Source organism: Pseudorca crassidens, chromosome 2 (genome assembly GCF_039906515.1).
Source record: "Pseudorca crassidens isolate mPseCra1 chromosome 2, mPseCra1.hap1, whole genome shotgun sequence".
Lineage (NCBI taxonomy): Eukaryota > Metazoa > Chordata > Mammalia > Artiodactyla > Delphinidae > Pseudorca > Pseudorca crassidens.
The window spans coordinates 117,586,804-117,609,215 of NC_090297.1; the positions used below are offsets into that span (position 1 = coordinate 117,586,804).

The 22,412-nt window shown below is 39.5% G+C and overlaps 1 long non-coding RNA gene across 1 annotated transcript; it reads right to left on the bottom strand.

Annotated features, from left to right (window-relative positions):
- Positions 1-1,248: 1,248 nt before the first annotated feature.
- LOC137219613 (uncharacterized) lies at positions 1,249-22,264 on the bottom strand. The gene is made up of 3 exons (XR_010941181.1): positions 21,755-22,264; positions 4,324-4,536; positions 1,249-1,551 (listed from the first exon to the last, which is right to left on the bottom strand). It is a non-coding gene; the product is annotated as an uncharacterized lncRNA (long non-coding RNA).
- Positions 22,265-22,412: the final 148 nt, after the last annotated feature.

The following is a 22,412-nucleotide window of genomic DNA, read 5'->3' on the forward strand; positions in this document are numbered from 1 at the left end:
TCAATTGTCTCAATGTCTTTTATAACATGTTTTTCCTCCTCCCCAGGACCCAATCAATACTCTTTTGTATTTAAAATACCTGTTGGGAATTTGTGGGATGTTAGTGTTCTGCAGAACTGAGTTTGGGAAAAAGTAGCTTAGATTGTATATTTAAACCTGTCCCTTTTCTTGTAATTTAATAAATGCTAACACTTCATTTAAAATGTGTTTTCCAGGAATTCCCTGGTGGTCCAGTGGTTAGGACTCTGTGCTTTCACTGCCATGGCCTGGGTTCAATCCCTGGTCAGAGAACTAAGATCCCGCAAGCTACATGGCACGGCCAAAAAATAAAAAGAAATTTAAAAATAAAAATTTTTTTAGGGGAAACAATATTGCCTGAACTGTATATTTTATCCTTTGGATTTCTCAATTATGACTGCAGGGGAAAGCAGAGCTATAATTACTAAGTACCTGAATATGCCTGACAAAATAGTAAATATCATACAAAAAAATTGACTATCTTCAGGACTACGCCTTTTATTTTTAAATTTTTTTTTAAGATTTTTTTTTTTTATGTGGACCATTTTTTTTTTTTTTTTTTTTTGCGGTACGCGGGCCCCTCACTGCTGTGACCTCTCCCGCTGCGGAGCACAGGCTCCGGACGCGCAGGCCCAGCGGCCATGGCTCACGGGCGCAGCCGCTCCGCGGCATGTGGGATCCTCCCAAACCAGGGCACGAACCCACGTCCCCCGCATCGGCAGGCGGACCCTCAACCACTGCGCCACCAGGGAAGCCCATATGTGGACTATTTTTTTAAAGTCTTAACTGAATTTGTTATAGTATTGCTTCTGGTTTTTTTTACATTTTGTTTTTTTGGCCGCAAGGCACGTGGCATATTAGCTCCCTAACCAGGGATCAAACCCGCACCCCCTGCATTGAAAGGGGGAGTCTTAACACTGGACCACCAAGGAAGTCCCAAAACCATGCCTTTTAAATTTAGTATGTGTTAATTGCTAACAATGTATGGAAAACAGATTTTTTAAAAAATTCTGTTTCTAATGACAAATTCCATGGTCAAAGAAAATTTGGAAGAATTAAAATGTTTCCTTCCTGTCTTTTTTCTATGTCACTAACTATGGATTTGGGACAGAAGAATGGCATGCTGAAAATGGCATATGCTTCAGGGCCTAAACTTTAAAACAATATTTTAATGGAATGTGTGACTTTAAAAGGAAAAAAAAGGAACGAGTAAGATCCAAGGAACCATCATAACTGACAAACGTCTTAGTGATCGTTAATAAAAAAGTTAAACATTTTATTGCCAAAAGTCCATGACAAATAATGCTTAACACTTGTTTGGAAATCATCCCAGACCACATCCCAGGGCCACTGCTAATTTAGTAGGTGTGGTCAAGTTTTGACTCCACGAGGCATTCTGGTCCTCATTTGTAGCTAAGCTAAGAAATCCTTCCCAATCTCTTTAGCAAATCAGTTGTATTGCATCCTGAATTTCTGCATTCTGTGAAGTAGGTGATAGGGTCATCAAAGCTGTCCAGTAGTAGTTGGGTTTTCCTGAAAGGAAATGGAAGGCACTGCATGAACATTCTTGCTCCACTGGAGTAAATACTACTATGTCAAATTTGCATGTAGAGGTTTCTTTCTAATAATGTCTGCCATTACTCATCACTTACAGTATTATTAGATTAATTATGTTTTTAGACCTTAATCATACTTAATAATTCTAAGAATTAAGGAAGATTCTATTTTTAACCACAATAACCAAAGGATCTTTTCTACTCCCTCAGAAATAGCAAGCCTTTAACTTTCCTCCAGAATCATTTTAATGTCTAGATAGCTTATATTTATCTCCTTTCCTATGATCTAAGTGACCATAACCATTCTCACTCAACCTCAACCTATATGCCAAACACAGGCAAATACGTATTTCATCCCAGCCATTCCACTGCTTTTTTGCACACCAGACTAATGTATCAAACATCCTACTAGATGTTTTCACTTGGATGTCCTGTGGATACTTCAAATTTTGATATGTCCAAAACCCAGTATGCGGTCTTTATCCCTGTATGGCACATAAAAGAGAGCTGAATTGAACAGACCAAAAAACAAAAGAATGTATCATAAGGACACAGTTGAGTTTATGAAATATAAGAGTAGCAATACAGCCAGGTCTTACACAGAGGTTGGAACCAAAAATGGGAAGCTGCCGGTATTCTTCCTGGTTATTTTCTTAGTCTCTGCTAATCTGGGTGTATGCCTGCTTTAGTAGTGCCTCTCCTCTTCCTCTTCTTCCTGCTACTACTACTATTACTATTGCTCTCTTCTCTCTGGATATGGCTACCCACAGCACAAACAATTAAAATTCCAGCCACAGTTTAAAAACTCTGGTTTTCCATAGGTCCAATCACAAATTACCAGAAAAGAATCTAATTGGCATAGTGTTTTTAAATGTCCATACTAGATCAATAAGATACGATCAGTCCACACTGTGCAAAGATTATTGTGGACTCTTCCTTTGGAGAGGGGGCAGTGCTTACAGAAGGGACAGTTGCTCATTAGCTAAGGAGATACCTCAAAACCTACCTTGACTGTCTTCTCTTTCCTGCTTATAGCCTATCCACCCAGTGACCTATGTCGGAAACAGGAGCCCCCCAGTTTCTCCGTCATTGTCAGTATGCAGTCAGTTAAGTCCTGCCCATCCTACACCTTAAATATCTTTTAAATTTATTCCTTGGCCTTTATGCCCATTGTCAACAGCACATTTGGGACCACCAGAGCCTCAAACTATTATAGTGAGCTCCCTGTCTTCAAGCTCCACTGTATCAACAGCTAAAAATTCTGTTCTTATTAGATTCCTCCATTTCTTGAAGCTCTTCAATGGCTCCTCAAGTTTAGTTAGTGTTTCCCAAACTTTCCTGATCAAAAAATTACCTGGGGTGCTGGTTAAAAATACAGATTCCCAGGTTACTCCTCCCTCTGGATCAGTAAATTTGTAGTATAACCTGGTCATTTGTGTTTTTTTGTTTTTGCGTTACGTGGGCCTCTCACTGTTGTGGCCTCTCCCGTTGCGGAGCACAGGCTCCATACGCGCAGGCCCAGCGGCCATGGCTCACGGGCCCAGCCGCTCGGCGGCATGTGGGATCTTCCCGGACCGGGGCACGAACCCAAGTCCCCTGCATCGGCAGGCGGACTCTCAACCACTGCGCCGCCAGGGAAGACCCCATTTGTGTTTTTAACAAGCACTCCAGTTGCTTCCAATGTTTACCAAACTCTTCAACATATACCCTGCCTTCTCCTCCCCAACTCTGTATTGGACGTTGGACCCAGTGTTCCAATATCTGCTCAGAGTACTTTGTCCATTTCTGTGCATCAGTGCTTGGCAAACAACTACTCATCCTTTAAGAATCAGCCTGTACACCACCACCATCTTTGTAAAGCTATGGTCTGTGGATTGACTCAACTACTCTTTCCTTGGTGCTCCAGTGAATCTTGTGCTCCACCTCTGTTAGAATTTCTTCACGCTAAATAACTTTTCTGTTTCTCCCCATTGCATTTGAGAACTTTAAGAGCAGTAACTGAGTTTTATTTATCTTGCATCTAAAAGGACATGTGTTTTAATAGGAACACTACATTGTTTCTGTCAGGGAAAGAGAGAGTTAAAAAAAATGATACCGGGCTTCTCTGGTGGCGCAGTGGTTAGGAGTCTGCATGCCAATGCAGGGGACACGGGTTCGAGCCCTGGTCTGGGAGGATCCTGCATGCCGCGGAGCAACTAAGCCCGTGCTGTACAACTACCGAGCCTGTGCTCTAGAGCCCGTGAGCCAAAACCACTGAGCCTGCATGCCACAACTGTTGGGGCCCACGTGCCTAGACCCCATGCTCCGCAACAAGAGAAGCCACCGCAATGAGAAGCCCGCACACCGCAACAAAGAGTAGCCCCCTCTCGCCACAACTAGAGAAAACCTGCGCACAGCAATGAAGACCCAACGTAGCCAAAAATAAATAAAATAAAATAATTTAAAAAAAAAATGATACCCCTCTTCTCTGAACCAGGTCCTGAATTTATTGAGATAAAGAAGTCAGGCAATTGGAGCTCAAATGGCTACTGTTTACTGATGCACAGCTGGAGAATGCAGTTCTGGTGCATGACTACGATAAGCTTCCTAATACTGCACCATAGAATTAGACTTAACATCCAGTGACGACGAGTGCAGAGGATTTACTACTAAGCTTACCAAATGGCTGACATTTGCAGAAAACCTATGCTTTCTGCAGAACCAAAGAAAAGATGGGTTATGAAAGCCCAGTTCCTATTCCCAAACTTACCTGTCGGTTCCCTCGTGGTCCTCTGGAAATGAGTAGGTAAGCACGTGGAGTGATGGCAAGAGTGAGACTCTGAAGGTGCTCTTTACACATGGAGCAGCAGGGGTGGGGACTAAGTGTTCACTCAGCACTTTGAATCAGAGATGGCTTCCAGCTTGTGGTAAAGCGCTCTCTTCTTATCATTGCTGCATATCCATCAAGGGCCTCAGCATCTGACTTTTAGATTGTAGCCAAGAAAGAGAACTTGGAGGTTGGTGCTGTGATGATAGGTAACATGGAGCTATAGCCACTGACCTAGGCTGCTTCCAAGTGGTGACTTGGTGTCACTTTCATGGTTTCGGCAAATGGGAATTCTGCCACTCAAAATGGCTTCCGGCCACTTACTCATATTATCTATTCATGCACATAATCATTTTCTTCTTCCAATCCAAAGGAAAATCAGCTAATGGGCTAACCTTTAGGAATAGGGAAGATCTGGCAAGGCTGCTGATGGTGCAACATTGGTGGGTATCACAAGTGGACATAATGGCCAAGAGTTAAGGAACAGAAGGTTTTTTTTTCCCTTTTTAATATCTGTTCTTTTTAATGCTATATGTTCCTCAATGTCTTTTTGGACAGAACATCAGGGCCACTTGCCTGCTTACAAAGGCCAAATTACTAGGGTAAGAGACAGAGATAATCAGATGCCATACGTGTGTGTGTGAGAGAGAGAGAGACAGAGAGAAAGACAGACAGAGACAATTAGAGATTTAAAGACCAGGCAAAGGAGGTGACTTGGAAATGCAGACAGACAGGTACGTTTGAGTGATAAGGGATTGTATGATTCACCATCGCAGTTTTACAGCTGGAGAGACTTCCTCACATGTTAATTCTGTGACTGAAGCAGCTGCTTAAACTCTACAAGCCTTGGTTTTCTCATTCGTAACAGAGATAATAGTTGTAATTACATCATAAAATTGTTATGATGACTAAATGAGCTAATTCACATGAAACGCCCCATTAAGAGTTTTTTCTGTACTTTTGCTTTGTTCTCATCATCATCCTAATTATTCTGGTCATGTCATGCTGCAGGTTGAACTTTTCAAAGCTTTTTCCTTTCAGTATTATCTCCATTTCTCTAACCGTATTGGTTTAGTACATAGTTCACCCTGACTACGTTTGATGTAAGAAACATCCCAAATATCAGGATTTTTGGGCAAATCCATACTTTTAATTTCTATCAAGTTGACATTTGGAAAACTCATTTCTACTTGCAGTTGTTGGAAAATGTGTCAACTATGATGGTCCAGCGTATAGTTATTAAGGTTTTTTCCTTCTTCCTTGTTTTTACTGTTATTATTCTTTTAAGTTCTTAAGCCTGTCTAAGGATGATTAAGTATAAACTATATATTCTTTACCCTTTGACGTTGTGGGCAAAAAATAAATATTGCAACCATCAAATTTTTGTTTCATATAAAATTATTATATTAAAGTTAACCTCATTAATACAATTTTGCTGTCAGGCAGGTCTAAATGAAGCTTTGGGCAAGAGTTTTGTTTGGGATTTTAATATTATCTTTTCCTTCCAAAGATTATGAGCTCTTCATTTTGCTTATAGTTTATAGCTGTGTGACTAGCTAAAAGAGGATTATTACTTCAGGATGAAAAGCTGGGTTAGTTGGCTGATGACTAATTTACAAAGGATATTTTACTATTAATGTAGGTGAGGGCCCATGTGGGCTAATTTTTTCTTAAGCTATTGGTTTAATATGCTAAGAGTAAAGTTTTGTGGCCTAATTCAGTCTATCCCCAGGGTAGCCAGAATTTCTAGCCTTAAGTCTCTCTTTAATTACACTTTTCACAGTTAGCTTCAATAAAGCGGAACAATTTTGTAGATATGCCCCACATACATATGTTCTATGTGGACAGACTACAGTGCTTGGATAAAATCCACACTTCATTCATTGCTCATGATATTTCTTTGAGCTCCAGGACACTAATTTTCTACTTTTTCAAGAGAAAACAAAAATTACACTAGTAATGACTGACCTCATGATATGAATGGACTTGGACTACGACATATCTCAGCCTTCCAGTTGCCTGAGTTCATAGGCCTTTCATTATTCTTGCCCTGCACCACCCCTACCACACCTTCAGCCCTTCTGAAGTTCCTTAGCAACACAGAAACTCGAAACTTTGTTTATGGAAAAACAAAGTTCTCAATCAAGGGTAAGTACAATAACTGTGATCTCTGTTAGAACAACTCAACAAATGCTCATAGCCCATCTACAGAAAAGGGCAGGTTTGCCCGACTACGCTGAGTTAGCAGCCAAGCCTGATGGGTGACATAACCCTTCTCTTTCTAATCTAGGGAATTGGTATGATATAGGAAGTTATATTTTTCCAGTCCAAAGACATTGTTCGCAAAAAAACCAGGCACCATGTTAAAAAAAATCTAAATGGAATAATTAAGATCCTAGATATAAGTTCTGAACAAGAAACCAGGGAATCCCTGATCATTTTAGCAGAGTTTTGGGGTGGCTTTCCCAGATTGAAAAACTATTACGATTTCACAAGCTGCATTTTATACCTCCAAAGAGAATTCATCTTTTCTTTGGGGGAGCAATTTAATGGGCATTTGGGCTATGTAAAGATAGTACTCACAGACGAGTGTGTGGAAATAAGGAGCCCAGCTGCTTGGTATGTCCAAGATTGTGTTCCTTGGGTACAGAGCATGTTGAGTGGTCACCTGATTTTCTGCTTGTGGGAAACCCAAAGACATGAAATTGGGATTATCTTATTATTTGGATTTCAAAAATATCTTGCTCTCAGAAGCTAAAAAAATACAGTGCAGATGGACTACATATTGGGTCCATTTGAGATAGTTTGGAACTCTGGTGCAGTACCCACATGCATCTTAGACTGATAGCTTCCCTAGAACTGAGTCAAGAGCAGATCCTCACCATGGCTACCAAATAGGTTTACAGAGTCTGCACTGACTGATCAATCAATCTCTTCTTCCACAACCCCCTCTTCCCTCAGTTCTCCTCTGTTCTCTCACAGCCTCTGCCATCAAACTCCCTCAACTGAGTGGCCTCACAGCTTCTGTTCCCTTGGGAGAGTCCAGTCCCATCTACTGGAGAAAGAACTTTTTCCCCTCTTTCTCAACATTTCAGGGGAATGCCTCAGGCTTTGGTTAGATGGTAATGATGACTCCCTTCCACTCAGACTGCGTCAGCTCCTGGGAAAAGAGGAACTAGCTGTCCTTTCTGGACTGAGAGTTATGGGGATACTCCAGTTCTATTTGTTTCCCCATCAATGAGAGCAGCCAACGATTTCCTACTCACTTCACGTAAAAAAAATGAGTAAAACTCAAACTAACCAAGAGCAGCATTTATTTTTTCCCTCTTGGGAGAAAGAAGACAAGACATTAAAGATTGCTATTGGTTTGGCTGCTTCTTTCAACCAACATACCCTTGGTTATTGAAGATTTGCTTCTTCCTGGGCCTGGCTGTAAATTACATTTTGCTTCCTATAAAAAAAAAAAAAGAAAGAAAGAAAGAAAAAGGGGGAAGCACCAGCTCAAATTAAGATTATTTTCTTATCTAGTCCAAGTTTTCTCCTGATAGCAGTCTATCCTACTGTTAACAATAATTTTTAAGAGCAAAGCAGTCAATCCATATTTATATTTTAAAAATTCTTAGAGGATAAAATATGTACCCACAGAGAAAAAACTCTTGCATATAGAGGGCAATATAGTTTTTGGAGCTAAACATCTGGTTTCTCCTTAAAGAACAGAATCTTTGCTTATCTTTGTATAACCAAAATGTATGTCTTAGGCACTGTTCAAGTTCGAAGGGCTATGGCTTTCTCTTCTACCCCAGTAGTTGGAATGAGAAAAAGATTTTTACAAATCTTAGAACCTTGGAAGAGGGCTATGATCTTGAGAGCAGATTTAATTCCCACCTTCTGCAACTAATTTCAAAACACACACACACACAGATTTAAAGGGTGGAGGGGGAGAGGGGAAGTAGACTGATGTTAAGTATGTCTTTCTCTAGATGGTGACATTATAAAATATTTCTGGAGAGATGAATCTTTTCTGTATTGTTCAATTTTTCAAAAACCAGTTTATGTTGCATTTACAGTTATAAAAAGCCCACAATCATTATTTTAAAGAGAAATAGAGCATGAGAGAGTGTATCATGTCAGTAGCCTGGTATATGCTCAGTAAATGTAAGTCCCCTGTTATCTCTCATGAAAAGGAACTAGCTGTACTTCCAATAGGAAAAAATAAAGTTAAAATGTGACACTCTAGAGCAATAAGTTTCTATAATAGGATAGGAAATCACTCCTAGTGCCCTGAGCAGCCAAAATTATAAAGCGTTAAGTCAATGGCTGTTCTAAGCATTAAATCCTTTGAGAATATTTTATCTATATAAATCAGAGAGCAGTACTTCTGGCAGAAAATGCTCTCCCAAAAAAACAAGTACAAAACTAGACAAAAATTTCAAAAAATGATCATTTCAGGAGTCTGGGAAAAGACCAAAGACAAACAACAAATTAAGAAATATTTATTTGTGAGAAACTGCTGAACTTCTATACAAGCAGTGGGAGTCTGTGGTATTCTTGCCTGGGGATGTTTCCAACTCCCCAACCCTAATACCGTGATAGTGCTACCAAGGTGGGGCTGGCTGTAAAAACCAGCAGCTTCACTGCTAGAAGGGCTGGCTTGATCTGGGTGGAAAGTGAGAAACCCATATCCATTGGAATTGTCAGTAAAAATAGAAAATTTGATAAGAAATAAATGAGTAAACTTCATGTTCTGGAAAACCATGATTCAAAAAATGAGGGTAAATTACAAATATTCCCAGATAAAAAAAATCTTAGGGAATTTATTCCTAGCAGGCCTGCCTTCAAGAAATACTAAAGGATGTACTTCAGGCTGACAGGATGTGGTGCCAGATGGCAGTTTGAATCCACACAAAGAAATGAAGAGCATCAGAAATGGTAAATATGTGTAAATATAAGAAAGATAGATTTTAATCTTTTCTTCTCTTAACTTAAAAAAAAAAAGACCTAAGATCGTATTAAAGAATAACTTTAACACTTTACTTTTGGGTTTATAACATATAAATATGTAATATATATGAGAAAATGAAGCTATATTAGAGCAAGTTTGCTAAACTTTACCAGAATTGTGATTACTAACCAAAAGTAGATTGTGAAAACTTACAAGGCATATTGTATTTCTTAAAGTAACTGTTAAAAAATAACACCAAACAATTATAGTTAAATCAGCAGAGGAATTAAGATGCTACACTAAAAATAATTGTTTAACATAAGGAAAGCAATAAAGGAAGAATGGAGGTCCAAAAAAGACATGAGACATAAAGAAAACAAATAGCAAAATTTCAGGTATAAATCCAACCATATTAATAATCACATTAAATGTAAATGGGCTAAACACTAATATAGTGGCAGAGGATGTCAGACTGGAAAAAGGTCAGGATACAACTATATGCTGTCTATAAGAGATAAACTTCAGAATAAAAGACACAAATTGGTTGAAAATAAAAAGATAAAAAATAATATACCAACTCAGTTAAAAAAAAAATGGGCCAAAGACCTTAACAAACACCTCACCAAAGAAAATATACAGATGGTTGGTAAATATGCATATGAAAAGATGCTCCACATCCTATGTCATCAGGGAAATGCAAATTAAAACAATAAGATATCACTACATTACTGATTAGAAGTACACAGATACTTAATTTGTCACCATTGTCTTTTTTAGACATCACCAAGCAATATATATCTAAATGGGTGGTGAGTGATGAGGAGAGTACTTACTGTTTTGGAAATTAAAGGGTTGGAGATATGGACTTATTAAAACAGTGATTAAGAGAATGAAATTTTTAGTCAGACAAATATGTGTTCAAATTCAAAATCTGCCACTGGTATGAGACCTTGCAAAAGTCACCTAACATTTCATGTAAAATAGATAGCTAGTGGGAAGCAGCTGCATAGCACAGGGAGATCAGCTCGGTGCTTTGTGACCACCTAGAGGGACAGGAGAGGGAGGGTGGGAGGGAGGTGCAAGAGGGAGGGGATATGGGGATATATGTATACATATAGCTGATTCACTTTGTTTCACAGCAGAAACTAACACAAAATTGTAAAGCAATTATACTCCAATAAAGATGTTTTAAAAAAATCACTTAACATTTCTAAGCCTAAGGTTATTGATGTATAAGATGAAGATGATATTGAAATTAGCCTAGTGGATTATTATGAAGATGAAATGAGACTATAAGAAAAAAATGCATGTAAAATTCAGTAGAAATTGTTCTGTACATCTTAGTTGATTTTGAGAAGAGCTCAATGATTTAGAAACATCCTTGCTTTCTAAGCCATGATTTACTTGATTGATATTTATTTCTTTTGTTGAAACTTGATTTCTGAGAGAAGTTATGACAGCATAGAATCACTTAAGGGGCACTTTCACATTTTAAAAAAGTTGTGTTTTAGGTCTACTATTTCACAATATGCACCTAAGAAATAATGGAAATTTACCTATAGTTATAAATAACTAAAGGATTTGCAAACATTAATTTTATACTAAATTTAGCCAAATGTACTTTGTTGTGCATAACAAATGTCAAGCCAATATATTTAATAATGAAATTCTGGAAATCTGCCAGTCTTGTAACTATCATATTTAGGGCATTGTTCATAGATACTTTTATTGGATCAATTGTGAAGAGAATGGGTGATGAAAAAAATGACCAAAATAATTATTAGAAAATGTTCTTAAATTTTTGTGGTCAGAAAATTTTTAAGCACATAATTGGAAAGATTTCATATTGTTTGTTAATTAAATGTGTACTTTCCTCATTCTAAAAATAATCCAAACTGGCTATAATTGGATGCTGTAATCAATGAGTCACCAACTGCCATTTGGAAAGTTTCATTTATATTTTAAAATTTCTAAATTACTTTTTATCAATTACTATTTCTGTGTACTGAATTGTGACCTAAAGCTTCATCTTTTATGGCTACCAATAAATAGCAATCTTTAAAGAGTTATATAAACAAAAATGATGATGTCCAAACAAAATATTACAACTTTTTAAAATAGTTACAATAGAACTAATAAAACCTAACACTAATAGGATAGTATATTCAGTGACAGATAAATAAAAGGAGAAATCAATTTTTAAAAAACACAGAGATCAGTAGAATTCTATCCTGATATAATTTAATGAGGGATTCTAGTGAGAAGAAGAGAGTTTGTATGGTCATTTCAATTTGAAAAGATTTATTCTATTCTTGGGTAGCCTGCTTATATTTTATCACTCATTCATTAAAACTGCTGAAAATGTAGTGCAACTAAATTTATCCTTTTTCTATCAAGAGAAAAATCAAGAATCTCTTTTAAAAACAGCCTTATGGCCAAGACAAAACCTAGTCAGAAGTTACTTGAGTGAAATGCCAGAAAGGTCATGGACTCATAAGCAAACCCCCTTTTCTAAAACTTGTGGGTGAGAAGTGAACTCAGCCAGGGCAGGGTGTGGCATCCTAAATGAAGTCAAGCCTTCAGAGGAGAAGCTACTGTTCCTCCCACTTCCCTGGGGAGGGGAGGGGTGGGGGTGGTTTAAAAAGTAATTTAACATAATTGTTAATAGGAACTGTTTTATGTGGCAGGTTCTTCGGATGATTTTTTTGCCTTCCTTCCTTCCTTCCTTCCTTCCTTCCTTCCTTCTTTCTTTCTTTCTTTCTTTCTCTCTCTCTCTTTCTTTCATCTCTTTTCTTTCTTTCCCTTCCTTCCTTCCTTCCTTCTTTCCTTCCTTCCCTCCCTCCCTCCTTCCTTCCTTTCTTACTTTTCTATCTCTTTTTCTCTCCCTCCCCCTTTCCTCCCTCTCCTTCCCTCCCTTTCTCCCTCCTTCCTTCCTTACCTCTTTTGTACATTCCAAATTTTAATACTTATAATACTTGTATAATACAAAAAATTAAGAAAAAACTTTTAAAAACATTAAGAGTTTCAGTCTTTAAATTTTCTGCTTTTAATCTTTCTTTTGGCACAAAAAGGAAAATAAGAAATGTATCTCAAGCCCCACCAACTATGCAAAGGGATCCTTTGTGCCCTTGCTGGGGGCAGCAAGGCCCATCGCAACAGTTTCGTAGTAGTGCAGGTCTGTGATATTAACTGTCTATCTTTTGTCCTATGTTATAGGCAGAGAAGAAAGAAAGATGGCTTGTAAAACTTGTCAGGGCCTTCCCATCACTCTCAGGACAAATTCTAAGCTCCAGTGTGGCTGGGGTCTGGTGAACCAGGGCAGGATATGGAGAACATAAAAGGGGGGAGTTAGAGAAGGACTGTATGTGGGGGTGGGGTGGGGTGGGGTGGGGTGGAGCTCTTGTAGGACCTTGCGGGTCTTTTGATGATTTTTTTTTTTTCCCCCGGTACACGGGCCTCTCACCGCCGCGGCCTCTCCCGTTGCGGAGCACAGGCTCCAGACGTGCAGGCTCAGCTGCCATGGCTCACGTGCCCAGCCGCTCCACGGCATGTGGGATCTTCCCGGACCGGGACACGAACCCGCGTCCCCTGCATCGGCAGGCGGACTCTCAACCACTGCGCCACCAGGGAAGCCCTCTTTTGATGATTTTGCCCTAGTTGTTTTTTTTTTTTTTTTTTTTTGCGGTACGCGGGCCTGTCACTGTTGTGGCCTCTCCCGTTGCGGAACACAGGCTCCGGACGCGCAGGCTCAGCTGCCATGGCTCACGGGCCCAGCCGCTCCGCGGCATGTGGGATCCTCCTGGACCAGGGCACGAACCCATGTCCCCTGCATTGGCAGGCGGACTCTCAACCACTGCGCCACCAGGGAAGCCCTCTTTTGATGATTTTGCCTTTTAGTCCCAGTGAGATAAAAAGCCGTTAGAGGGTTTCGCGCAGAAGAGTGATGCAATTCGAGAGATCATTCTGGCTGCTATATTGAGAATGGCTGGCAGAGGGGCAAGGGTAGAAGCAAGGAGATCTGTTGTGGGTTTATTGCTCTGTACAATTCAAGTAAGAGATGATGCTGGATTAGACATGGATGGAAGAAAGTGATGGTGAAAATGGATAGGATTCTGGATATATTTTGACGATAGAGTGCATGGGATTTACTGTAGATTGGCTCTGGGATGAGAGAAGGTGCCAAGGATGACTCTAAGTTTTTTGGCCTGAGAAACCAGGGGCATGCAGTTACCATAGAGTAGACTGAGAGAAGTAGGTTTGTATGTGGGGCAGAGTGGAGAGGATAATAGGAGTAGATCAGGAGCTTAGTTAAAGACATGCCAATTTTGAGATACCTATTAGGAATCATGATATCCTTAAGGAGGCATAAGGGGATGGGACCTAGCTCATGGGTAGAAGGATTGGACCATGATAGTTTATTCTAAGCACTTGGAGACAAGATAAAAATACAGGTACAGATACAGTAGATGGCTGGATGTGGTGGTGGGAGCTTGAGGAAGCTCTTTTCTGATTGTTCCTTTTTCTCAATGAAAGGAGAAGCAAGGTTATCTGCTGAGAATGAGCATGGGGGAGAAGGTTATTACAAACGTTTCTCTTTGAGAGAAATAAAAGATGTGAAACAGTTATCTAGGAGAATTGCAAAATGAGTGGACTATAGAAATATATGGTATTTGCGTAGTATTGTAGTTATGAATTTAAAGTGACTCCAGTCAGAATGGTTGTGTGTTTTTCTCCAACCTGTTCAGCTACCTGGGGCATCTGGTTCAGGGTCTCTCAAAAGGCTGTAATCCAGGTGTTGGGCAAGCTTAGTTTTCTGCTTCAAGGTCTCACTGCCGTGCAATCAAGGTGTCAGCTGGGCTGCATTCTCTTCTGGAGGCTCGATTGGTAGAATCCACTTCCAAGCTGGCAAGTTGTTGGCAGAATTTATTTCCTCATGGCTGTAGGACTGCAAACTTAAGGGTTTTTTGTTTATTTGTATTTTTACTGGCTGGAGGCCACTCTCAGCTCCTAGAACATGTGTGAAGTTCCCTGCCATGTGGCTCTCTCCATAGGCAGTTCTCAACATAGCAGTTTGTTTCTTCAAGGCCAGTAAAAAAAAAAGTCAAAGTGAGTCTGCTAGCAAAAAGTCTTAAATAATATAACCTAATAATTGAAGTGACATCCCATCACTTTTGTCATATAGCATAATGTATTCATGGGAATGATTATCTCATCACCTTTTCCATATTCTATTGGAAGTGAGTCATGGGTCCTGCCCACCTTCTAGGGGAGGGGATTACACAACCCAGGAGGCAGGGATCATGGGAGTTACTTTAGAGTCTGTCTGCTGCACCATTCTAGTCCCAATACCTGATACCCAGTAAGCCAAACTTAGTAAATATTATTTTTTAAACAAAAGCTTACCAAGCTCTTATTCTGAGTCAGAAACTGCTCTAAGCACTTTAAAAATATTAATCCCCACAGCAACCCTAGTAAGTAGGTCCTACCATTATCCCCATTTTACAGATGGGGGGATGAGGGACAGAGACATCAATTAATTCAAGGTCATTCAGCTAAGTAATTGCATAGCCAGCACTTAAACTCATGCTCTCTGGCTTCAGAGTCCATATTCTTACCTATTATGCTAAGCGGCCAAAACCAAAGTGAATGAGTAAATGAGTGCTGTTGAGAGGTACAGGAAATAATTACCTAGCAGCTCTGAGAACCAAGAAAGTTTTGAAACTGCATTTTGTATTTCAATTTTGATGCTAAGCCAGTTGGCACTATCAGAGACTTTTACTGCGATTTTAGGTCTTTTTTCTATTAATATTAAGTAACACAGGCCAAGTGGAGAGGTGGAGCCTGGAACAAAAAAAATCTGTGGAACTCCTTGCTGTGCATGAGATTTCTCGGAGGTGACATGCCATTTTTATCTTTTCCTTATTTAAAGATATTACCTGGAAAATATAAAATAAATTTCAGCTGTAGTAGATTCATAAGGAAGGAATAGGTGACTAGGAGATATCTCCAACAATAACCACTTATGCTATACCTTGGTTTGTCATTCATATTGAGTTGAGAGGCATAAGAGAACAATGACCAGATAGGTGGTGAGACAGGTTTAGAACAAAATATGTTGCAGCTCTGGTTTCAGTGCTGGCCAGATGCCATTCTAGGCTAAGTTTCCAAGGAATTTCCCCTGGGGACAGCCCCCCTGTGCTTTAGAAATATCCAGCTAAGTGGCCTCCCAAGAGGGTGCATTAAATATTTGACCCAGGACTCAGAATGTAGAGAGCCTTTTAGCTTGAAGAGAAGAAAATATACTCGAAACATTTATTATGGTGGTTGAGGTTTTTAATGACTGGATTATTTTTCCACTCATTAAATCCAGAAAAACCCTGTTATACAGTGATAGGCTTCTAATCTTGGTTCTGCTTCTTAATTATCTATTCTATCCTTTGATAAGTCACTTAACTTTAGGGGGGTTTTGTTTCCTTTTCTATTAATTAAGGGAGATGGACCAGACAATCTCTGGCTAACAGCACTGGAATGGAATTTAAAGTCCACTCTCCCACACCATAACAGCCTACTCAATTTGGAGTCCTGAGGCTGTGTATCTCTGTAATTATTACACACAGCACTCATCTACTCTCTCCCTGGTTCATTTCTTCCTGTTATTTATTTACTTCCTAGATTATAGTCAGTTTAGAGGGGCTGTATGTTGAGTGTGTGTGTGTATATATATATATATATATAAATAAAAGGGTGTATTCATTATTTCACAATATTTCAAAACACAGCCTGAGCTACAGAAAATTTAGAGAGTGGGAGGAATGATGAGCTATTACGTTAGGATGACTCAAGTCCTAGGAAAATATCAACAGGAAAGTCAAAGCCCTAATTCCTCCACCACTCATCTGTTTGTCTCTTGGAAATAGTGATCTCATGAAACACTCATGCTAAGCCAGACCTCCTGGTGATCTGATGAACTGCTGAGAAATAACCTGGGTCCTTTAGATTTTCAGGGGCCTAGCTGAGGCCATCACATTCAGGACAGTGAAGGGAGGACTCCTGGTATATGCTCACTAATACCAGCCCCCTGTTTGAAAAGTCTGTGTGGATCCTCACTGGTTGTACTACAAAAGGAAGTGTGGACAGACTGGCACATATCCGATACAACTTCAGGGAAAAACAAGCAAGCAAGTAGCCTCTTTACTTGTGAAGTAACATACCTGCTTTTCTGAAATTAAAAAATATATATTCTCTTAATTGTAAAATAATTTTCATTTTAGTAAATTTAGAAAACACCCCGAAGTCACCGGAATCCCATTGTCCCTAAAAGATAAAACATAAGATCTTCTTTGGTATACACTTCTGAATTTTTGAATGTGTCTGATAATAGCCCATTTAAAACACCTTTCTTGGAATCCCAACATGATTCTGTATTTTTAATAGAGGACCACTCCATTTCCCTTATTTTCTTTATTTTTCTTTCCTTCTCTTATTTATTCACCTAACACTTATTGAATAATTGCTGTGTGCTGGGTCCTTTCTCTTTTAATTCTCTTTCCAACTCTGTAAGATATATTGCATGTATTGTTATCTCTATTTTGTAGATAAGGAAAGGGAAGTTCAGTGAATTAGGGTGATTTTTCCTAATCTCACAGCCTCTATCTACCTATTATCTATCTAATCTATCTTACCTATCTATCTAACTAATGAAAGTATTATCTTTTTTTTTTTAAAGCCAAGTTGGGATCATACGTACTACCCAAAATACATACCCTTTGGTAAATATTCCCTTTTCGATGCTTCTGATTTCACAGTTTATTTAGTACCAACCCTACTAGATCTCTTGCTAAGTTCTCTGAGTACAAATTCCTTGGTTTATTTTGCTAAGGAGGCATCAGGTGTTGCCAGTGTGAAAACAAATAACTGGCTCATAGAAGCCCCATTATTAAGGCTGAGGATCAAGGGGTGGCACTCTTGAAGAGGGAGGCTTCTCACCTCCTGGCTCTCTCAAACCCTACTGGCCTATCCTTTTAAGAAATTTCTTTATTTTATTCTCTCCCTTCTCTGAACTCTGAAATCCTTCATTTGTGCATTCACTGTGGCACTTATGGCCCCTTGGCTTGAAAAAGGAACATCTCCCCCATGTTTATATATTCCCTGGGGACCCAGACCCTAGCATTTGATTCCCCGTGGTATCTATCACAAGGACTGGCACAGAACAACCCAGTAAACATATTTTGAAAAAAACATCTGTTTGTTCTTGATTGAATACTGAAAAATGTGCCAGTTTGTTCTTAAGAGAATAGTTCAAGCCCAGGGACATCTATATAAATATCCAGGGATTCCAGGCCATTCCCCACTCTGCACAACACGTTTCCATACTCCTCATCTAAGCCTGTTTTCAACTGGAAGGTTGAGAATTAGAGAAAAACACTTCCCTAGCATGATGCCTGTCCTAAGGGAGCACAGCTGTCACCCAAAACAGTACTGTGTGGCATTTACAGCTCCCTAGGTGATGAGGCTTTCCGACCCGGTGATTGAGGGCATGTGACAGGGGACAGGCAAATGATTCTGTTGACTCTCACACCCTCGGTCCTTTCCTCCAGAGCTGTGTGCTCCGTGGGTTAAAGATTTTCTTTTTTTGTTTGGACTGATAGTGAAGAACTCCACCATTAGTTGTATTCTAAGTTTTTGAACTTTAAAATTTTTATATAATTTCAACCTTACAGAGAAATTGTCGAGCAGTATAAAGAAGTTCCATATACCCGTTACCCAAATTCACTAATTGCTAGCATTTTCCCCAAAATATGCATTTCTATCACATATACACACATATGTATGCCAATTTCTGTACTGGGATTAATAATCATGAGTTCATGCTAACTTCAATTCCAATCTGCACTAAAGAGGTAATTCTAGCCTCTCTGCCTTTCCATATGTGTAATTTTCTTCTCCAGAAGTAACTTCTCTCTCATTATCTTCAATACATTTAGTCATTTGCTCACCTCCACGATACAAACAAAATAGTTTCAGAATTGCTAACCCACACCACTGTGAAAAGCCAACCTACTAACTAGAGTTTAACACTTGTTTACAATTCATTTTGTCTTTAGATTGAGGGTAGAAAGTTAAAATACTGTGCCCACAGGTATATTCATATGTCAAAAATCACCAAATTGTCCATTTTAAATATCTGTAGTTTATTTGAAGTCAACCTCAATAAAGCTGTGAAAAAATACTGTCTTCAAAATTTACTTGGGTTAATTCCCCCAAGGAAACTTCAGTAAAAAGTTATGTTATTTAAGATACAGTTAGGTTGATTTGTTTCTGTTTGGTTTCTGTTTCAGGGTTCAACCTCCCTCTTTGTTATTTTTATTTCATTTTTTGAATATGTAAAGCATTAACAGGGTTCCAAAAGTCAAAACTATACAGAAAGTTGTATTTAGAAAAGTGCGACTTCCTTCCCCATTCCTCCACTTGATTCCTACCCACCCGCTGCAGATAACTAATCTTATTGGTTTCTGGTTTGTCTTTCCTGCTGTTTTGTTTCCAAAAATAAGCAGATGTGTGTACATTTTCTTATTTCCCCTTCTTTCATTATGTATACTTGTTTGCACTTTGCTTTCTTTCACACATACCAATGTCCTGAAAGTCACCCCTTTTCAGTTCGTATCAGTCTCTCTTTGTTTTTTGTAGTATTCCACGTAGCTATGTAGTATTCCATGTTTTCTTCTACTACCTGCATGATTTCATACTTTACTCTTAGATCTCTGATGTGTTTGGAGTTTATTCTTACGAATGGTGTGAAGTACGGATCTAGTTTCATCTTTTTCCAAGTGGCTACCTAGTTGTCCCATTTACTCAAAAGTCTAGTGGTTTGAGATGCCACCTTTATGATATAGTACTTGGGCCTATTTAGGCCCAAGTACTATATCATAAAGGTGGACTGTCTAGTCTATTCCATTTGACTATTCACAATTGTTCACATTGTTCACATCTATTCACAATCTACCACATTGTTTTAATTATAGGGGTTTCATAGAATATTTTAGTATCTGGTAGGTAGGCTTCTTATTGTAGTTTTTTGGTTTTTTTCAGTGTTTTCCTGGTTATCCTTTCATGTTTCTTTTTCCATGAGCACTTTGGTATCAGCTTGTCTAGTTTATACATTTATAATATAACATGGAGTGTAATTTATACATTAACAAAGGGTGTTTTTCCTTTTATCAAGTATCTTTGTGGCTTTTGTGTAGGAATGTTTTACAGCTTTCTTTATACAGCTTTTGCACATTTTGTGTTACATTTAATGTCCTTTGCTGTTATCGTAAATGGGATTTTCCTCTATTATCATGTCTTCTAACTAGTTGTGTATATGAAAACGATTGACTTCTATCTGTTCATTTTATAGCCTTACTGAAATCTTTTATGATTTAGTCTTATCATTGATTCTCATAGTTTGAGTTAATCTTATTTTCTAGAGTTTTCCAGGTACTCTCATGTCATTTGAAATTCAAGGTAGTTCTGCTTATTCTTTTCTAATTCTTAAGTTTCTTACAATTCCTCTTAATTGCGTTAGAAGAGATCTTCAGTGTCATGTTAAATAATCATGGATAGTGAGCATCCTTGCCTTCTCTGCCATTATTTTTTAATTTTATTTATTTTGCACCCCACGTGGCATGCGGGGTCTTAGTTCCCCAACCAGGGATCGAACCCACACCCCCTGCAGTGGAAGCGCGAAGTCTTAACCACTGGACTGCCAGGGAAGTCACTGCCGTTAGTTTTTAAAAGACTATGTATATAAAAAATATTTTAAAAGACAGAAATAACTCTTTAGGCAAGACGTTTCTGGATATTCATCTGGTAAAATAAGATTATGGCCCTTTTTATGCCTAGAAACTAGAAAAATATTTTTAGCACAAAGGGTAAAAGTAAAAATTTGATTTTATAATAGTGCGTTGAAAACACTTGTGCTGGGCTCACTTCTTCCTTTTTCTTTAATGAACTCTTTAATAGTGATTTTTCTCTTTATTCATTCATTCATCTAAGATTTATAGAATGCCTATAATACTCCAGACACTATTACAGAGTCTTTATCTTTTAATTTTTACTACACCCACGTGAGTTAGGTATTATCCTCATTTTATAAAGGAAGAATTCAGGGTTGAACTGTGATTTTGAATCTGGTCTCCTAGGTCAAATTTTTCTAAATTCTCATATATTTCTTCCTCAGGGAGTAGAAATGTAGATGAGTGACAGTATATTTTTAGAAAGCAATTGTCTTACATTCTTTTCCCTCCGTTAAAGGTCACAAAGCTGTATTATTGTGTGGAGGCTTCTAGGTCTCTTCAAGTGGGACCTCAGCAACATTAATGGGAGTAATTTTGTTTTTAGTTATCATGAAAGGTTTGAGAGAAATGGCTTTTTTTTTTTTTTTTTGCGGTACGCGGGCCTCTCACTGTTGTGGCCTCTCCCGCTGCGGAGCACAGCCTCCGGACACGCAGGCTCAGTGGCCATGGCTCACGGGCCCAGCCACTCTGTGGCATGTGGGATCTTCCCGGACCGGGGCATGAACCCGTGTTCCCTGCATCGGCAGGCGGACTCCCAACCACTGCGCTACCAGGGAAGCCCAAGAAATGTTCTTTATAGTATCAGGGATCCAAACAACAAAAGGTTTTCTAGATGATGCTAAGTATATCAAGGTATTCAGGACCTAGACCAGTGCCTGACATAGCATAAGCACTCACATAAAAACAATTACAATTTATTATTTACTCTGTTCCACATTCTGTTCTTGTATTGACTGGTTTAATCCTCACAACACCCCTAAGGGGCATATTTATTATTGTCTGTATTTTATAGATGAGAAAACTGATGTAGAAAAGTTAACTTGCCAAAGATTCCAAGCAATAAAGAAGCTGGAATTCTGCAGATGTCATGTTCATAACCACTACAACTATAAATCTTTCAAACAAATGGATGACATTCTGTGATCATGAAAGATAGTGTTCAACCTCCTGAATGTGTAACTACCAGCATTACTTATCCAGGGTAAATTTTTCAGTTACTTAATGCAGTGGATGATTTTGAAATTGATAAAATTAAAAGGCTTTTGCACTCAAGAAGGTAGAAGAAAGGCACCGAGATGCCTGAATTTCTTAGTCAGGTATTTTGTTAAATCTAGATGTTTTGGTATTTCAACATTTTGGACTTCTTGCAGAAAATGTGCCAAGTGCCACGCGTAAACACAGCTTTTAAAGGCACAGTGCCGAGCATATAATCGCATGTGCACATCCACACAAAGTTATATGGTATACAGGCAATTATAACCAGTCGCACAGCAACGGCCTTGGAGGTCAACCAGTCCAACAACACTTTTCGTGTCATATACTGAGGCCCAGAGAGGTTAAGACCACAGTCACACAAAGCTGACATCGGGCTTACCTCTCTATGGCGCGCGCTTTTCATTTTCTCAGGTTACCTAATAAATTTGCTTGCATTTCCTCTCTTTTTTTTTTTGGTGCCCATTTGTGCAAAGGTAAATGGGTCTGGCTTCACGTGTTTGCGACCCCAAACACCATAGAACAGAAAGACGGTCAGGGCCCCGACTACCTGGCCAGCTTAAGACGAAATAGTGGCGCAAGGTCAGGCGCGCCAGGCCCGCCCCTGGGGTTCTGCGCAGAGACGTCGGCGGCTGCCGCGCTTTCGCAACCCTCTGTGTGGGTGGTCGGACACACGCCACCCGGATGACGCAGCTCCCAGTCCAGCTCCGCTGTCCGTTTTGGGAAAAGGGGGGCGCCCCGAGCCGTGGGGCCACAGGGAAGACTAGGAGCCGCAGGACGGCACCTCGAGGAACAACACAGTGACGTCAGGGATCTTAAGGCCTAACCGTGATACCACCGCTGGGCTCGGAACTCGCCCCACCCAGCGAAAGCAAAGTACACCCCTCCCAGCCGCGAGGACGCTGGGGGGCGGGGCCACTTAATGACAGGCTCCTCGCGCCATCCCCATTGGACTGGAGAATGAGTGACGCGAGAGGCCCCGCCCCTCCCCGCCCCGCTCCTTCGCGGCGCTCGTCTCCGCGCCCGCCTCGTCGCTTGCG